The 5,808-nt window shown below is 36.7% G+C and overlaps 1 pseudogene; it reads left to right on the forward strand.

Annotated features, from left to right (window-relative positions):
* Positions 1-532: 532 nt before the first annotated feature.
* On the forward strand, positions 533-5,227 carry LOC144820312 (uncharacterized; annotated as a pseudogene).
* The last annotated feature ends 581 nt before the right edge of the window (positions 5,228-5,808 follow it).

Here is a 5,808-nt window from a genome sequence, read left to right on the forward strand (position 1 = left end):
GATTAAGCACACATGTCTGACCTTTATTTACATGACACCCTGCTCCGCAGGGTTGCCTGAGGTGACTTATATGAAATAAAAGGGGATTTTGAGGCTTGGCAAGTACCTTTAAATGCCAAGTCGATGGCAGACCAGAGACAGGTTTGAAAGGCTACTTATGTTGGCGTAATCAGTGCTAGAAGTTCACTGGTTACGTTTCAAGTATAGGGCCTGGGTATATGATATACCAGTTTACAAGGGAAATATCAGTAATTCATGAAAAATGTAAATCTTGTAAACACCACTACTAGAGCATTGTATGTTTGTCAGGTGTAAATACCTTTTAGCTGCCTTCCATTAGCCATGAAGATACTAAACTGAGATGTTTGGCATTATAAAATAATACCAAGGGAGGAAGTCAAAGTATTGTCTGTGCGAAAAAGACCCACAGCTCAATTTCCATATTTAAAGTGTATTTCAATCTGTACTCCACATATGTACATCTGTTGAATGTGCAAATCATTACTCAGGACTTTTGGAAGCAGAAACAATTATGCCAGTGAATAAAGGAGGACAACTTGTAAAAGGAAAGAAACGTGGGCCATACAAAAAATGGTTATTAGAGGTGCTCACACATTATAAAACATTACACCAAATCTGGTCAGAGGACACTTCAATCTAAAAACAATTTACTCACAACTGCCAGTAACCTCAGAAGACACTCTCTTCTATAATGACAATTTTTATTAAAGTCTACTTTCGAAACCAGTCACTTTCAACTGAATATTTGTCTCAGATTGCCTAGAGGTTTGTAGTTTGAGATTAGTAGGATATCAATTGTCCAATTTACAGAGACACTATGATGTAGTTAATAGTACTTCAGGTGGCTCTTCTTTCTTTTTGAGGCAAGAGTGTGAAACAGGCTTCCTTGCAAGGAGTATGATCTGCTCTGCATGAGTTTCGTTTTACCCTGCTGTTTTCTTTCTTGTGATAGTTTAGTTAGGCAAGTACTTAATAGAAGGAACATGTAAGTAATTCAATTATTGTTAGCTACGTAGTTAATATATTACTGTAATTGTCTTCAAATTCATGTTCTTCTGAGACAAAGCATTGCGTTTTGGAATGAAATGGTGAAGTAAGTTTAACGCGATCACAAAGTTATACTGTCCAGTTTTGAGAATACATTAATAACATAATAAATCACCAAACCAGCTTCTCTGATTTACATGAAGCCAAATCAATACCACCACACTCAACCATCTGGAGGTTATTGTACCAAAACACTATTTGTTCATTCTCATGGCTAGGCCTGGGCGTAGGACTAAGCTATGCACGCGTAGTTTGCGCAACTACTCGCTACACAAATTGCACGTAGCACAGTGAAAAAACGCATAGCGGGCATTTTTTGTGTGCTTGCGGTCCTCAACGTCAAGTTGGCGACCGCAAGCGAGCAAAATATCATTCCAGCGAGACTTTTTCCTCGTTCGCGATCAGCAACATCAAGTTGCCGATCGCGAGTGTTGAAAATAAACCTTCCAGCAAGATTCTCAACGCGGGGAGGTCAGATTGCACAGTGCGGACAAGCATCCGGCACTGTGCAATCAGTGCAAACAGCATAGCTTGCGAAGTGCGATTCGTGTAGCTACGTGTAGCGCTACTACGCAACTCCGCCCAGGGTTACTCATGTCTCATACTAATAGCCATGCATATGTGGTGAATGTACACAGGACACAAAAAACTTAGGGCCATATGTAGGTAATCCCAGATTACCAATTCTTAAATACCCAATTATACTGAATTGGTATTTAAGAACTGGCAATCGGGATGTAGGTAATTTTACCGAACCGGTATGATTCGGTAATTACCGAATCGATAATTACCGATTCGGTAATTGGAGGAAACATTGAAGGGTGGCAGGGTGTCACTTTGACACCCTGTTGCACCCTCAATTGTGCATGGGTGCACATGTTGCAGACATACATGCCCTTAGGGCATGTATGTCTGCAACATGGCACTGTTTAAAAAGCAAAAGAAATGCTTTTTAAAGGGTTTTCATTATTTACCACCAACTTCTAGTTGGTGGTAAATGAAGAATTCTTAAACCCTTGTAGTACTGATTATAGTGCTACCTACATGTCAAAATACAGATTCGGTTATTATACCGATTCAGTATTTTACCGATTTGTTAAAATTACAGAATCTGTATTTTAACATGCCCCTACATCCCAAACTCCAAATACCGGTCGGTAATGGCCGAAATCGGTCGTTACCGACCGGTATTTGCCTTCCTACATCTGGCCCTTAATGCTGTGGGTACAAGAATTGCTCGAAAAGTCGGGTACTTTTAGAAGTCTCAAAAAGTCCTGTGCTACATGTTACCAAGTGCAGAATTGAATTAATTGGTCCTTTTTTTGCATGAGAGTAGTCAGAACATTTCATTAAAGAAGCAGATGACAATATTATAGAATATGCAGCACCGAAGAAAGTAATAGAAGGATCTTTGCAGACTTCAAGCACACAAGATGACATTATCCCCAAAGGTACAGTATAAAATTATAAACTCCTTTTTATACAGCTTGCATTAACACATTGATGTATTAAAAGTATATAGTTTGAAAGCAAATCACTTGCAAAAATGAAGGTCCTCATCAACCCACATTGAGTTTCTGCCACAGAAGATGTAATTGGTTACTGACACATAATACATTTACAATCTAATTAAACATATTTTGCTTTCTAAATGTACAATGAGATACTTTCTTTTGTTATAGTTCTTCATACATCACCTTCTGCAGAGCAGTGTACATTGCATTCAGACAACAGTACAACATTACCAGATTATACCCCACCAGTGGATGACACAGATGAAGATCCAATTAAACCTGTTTGGGATACGCTTTGTAGCAGCTTAAAAGGTGAAATGGATGCTCAGCTTAAAGATGATTTAATTAATGACTTGGATTTTGGTTTTGAACAACTTATGGAGCAAGTTGAATAGAAATTAAAAGTAAAAAGAAATTCAAATTTGTTCTGATCAAACTAATACCACAGATGAATCATCACCTATTTTTGAGGGCTCCAACAAATGCTTAGGGGTAGTAATACTATTGCTTTGTTGCTTTATTGTTCGTTTTCGCTTGAGTGATGAGCAGCTGGCTATATGCTGAATCTCATCTATTTGCTCTTGCCAGGTGATAATAGAATGTTCAGAAGTATGTATCACCTTCACAAATATATCAAAAAAAGTGTTAAGGCCCCAAATATTACTTACTATTGTGCTACTTGCTATACACATGTTGATAAAAACACTCAGACCTGTCCCAACCAACACTATTTGAAAGATTTGATTCGAAGTGACTCGGTGTCTTATTTCATTCAGCATAGCATAATGCACAGCTACAGACTATGTTTAGGCGAAAACATTTTACTGAAAAGGTGAGGAAACATTGATTTGATCACTATACGGAGAATGAGAAACAATCAATGAAAGATGTATATGATGGGGGAAATATATTTGGATTTATTCAAGAGTGGATTCCTGAAAAACCCTAACAGCCTTCCATTTGCAATGAATACAGATGGTGTTTCTGTATTTAAAAATTCAAAACTATCAATGTGGCCAGTGTACTTAATAGCAAATGAGCTGCCTCCATCTCAAAGAAAGCTGCATGAAAATATATTACTATTTGGTATTTGGGTTTCCGAAAAATAGCCAATAATGTGGTCTTTCTTAAAACCACCATTGTATAACGAACTTGCACAACTGGATAGTGGAGTGTCATTTAAAGATCACAACATTGTAGTTTTACTTGCCAGGCTACATTTCTGACAATCAAATGTGATTTACCAGCTTGTTATCTTGTTTCAAACAGCACCCAGTTTAATGGGAAGTCTGCGTGCTTGCATTGTCTACAAGAGGGTGAAGTCACTGTTTCATGAAAAGGGCACTGTGGAGTATTTCCTTATAATGCTGAAACCCCAAAAGGCCCACCAAGGATACTCAATACTATTAAATCTGATGTAAACAGTGCAATCGCTAATATCGAGAGTGGACTTTCTGATTACAGTGTAAGAGGGATCAAAGATCCCATGTGGTTCATGTTTTTGAAACATTTTTGTGTAACCAGAGGATTTGTGATTGATTAAATGCATGGTGTATGTAGTGGCATTAAAAAATTGTTGATGACCATCTGGTTCACTAAAGAATATAAGCATCATTCATACTCTTTTTATGAAAAAGTCAAAGTAGTTAATGTCTATTTGAAACAGATAAAACCCACACTGGATGTTAGTAGGGTTGCAGGGTCTGTTGATGAACTACCATATTGGAAGGCCTCAGAGTTTCGAAACTTTATTTTATTTTATGGAATGCCTGTGTTAAAACATGTTTTAGATAGATCATGCTGTTTACACTTTTGTCTACTTATGAAAGCAATTCATAAGCTATTAAATGATGACATTAGCCAAGAAGATTTAAATATAGCAGAACAGTGTTTACTTTCGTTTGTGCAACTGTTTAATGATTTATATGAAAAAAGATTTTTGACAATGAATGTTCATCAATTGGTCCACTTAGTAGACAGTGTCAGAGGAGCTGGGCCTCTGTTTTCTGCTAATTGTTTTGTTTTTGAAGATCTTAATGGTTTCCTTTTACAACATGTACATGGTACAGTAGGTGTAGAAACACAAATTCTAGATGCAGTAAATATGATACAAGTAATACCTATGTTAATGGAAAATCATTTGCCTCCTGATAGTGTTGAGGCAGACTTTTACCAGAGTATGATGTGTCCATATAAGAGAAACAGACAACGATACTTAAAAATAGAAAATTGCATTTACAGTGTTGGTTCTACATACCCATTACAGCTTAACAGAGAATGAATATATAGCAGTAACTCAGATCACTCATATTTTAGGCTCTGACGTAGTAGCTTATAACAAAATATTTTTGGAACAAAGCAATATTCTTGTTTACAGCTCAAATTACACTCATATTCAGAGAATAGACCAAAGTGTAATAAAATATGAAACAGAATCTGGAGTGTTTGCCTATGGCAGGGTCACTAGATTCATTCAGTGTAAGCAGGCAGACATGTCTGTTAACCCAGCACTCATGGTTCCACTTAAGTGTGAATCCTTTGACATCAGGGAACCAGTTCATCTGGTAGTAGTAGATAACAACATCACAGCTATCATGATATCAAAGATAAAATGTGCCTGTTTTTACATTCAGGTAGAAAATTAATCATTTGTAAGGGAAATGCCAATCGATTTGATATAGATTAAGGCAAATCATGATAGAAAGTTCTCCTACATGCATGTCTCTTTTTATAGCACATTTGATTCGAAATCATCTTGATAAGCATTCTTAACCTGTGCTCCAAGGATAACTAGGGGTCCGTGACACCTATGCAGGGGTCCTAGAATGCTCATAAAAAATAGTAATATTGGCCAAATAATAAACTGCATATCACTATAGAAGCAAAATGTACAACTGAACATTAAACAATGTTTTATAAATGTGCAGCAATATGAAATTGGAGGCTAATAATTCATTTGGTATCCTCAAATGGATTTTTGGGAGCAGTGCAACTACATCAAATACAGTACAGTATGGCCATTGGGTGGTCTCAATTGATTTGAGAAAAGCTTCAACCTTCCCATTAAAAATAAAAAATAAATTGGCATTTGTTTGTGGATGAAATTAAATATTTCAGAATTTATGTTTTTGTTTGATGGATGCTTGTTTCCGTCATATGGTGTATTGTTTTACAGTGAAAAGCATCAAACATCAGATGGCAAGATAAAGATTCTACTGCATAATGT

Source organism: Lissotriton helveticus, chromosome 2_1 (genome assembly GCF_964261635.1).
Source record: "Lissotriton helveticus chromosome 2_1, aLisHel1.1, whole genome shotgun sequence".
NCBI lineage: Eukaryota > Metazoa > Chordata > Amphibia > Caudata > Salamandridae > Lissotriton > Lissotriton helveticus.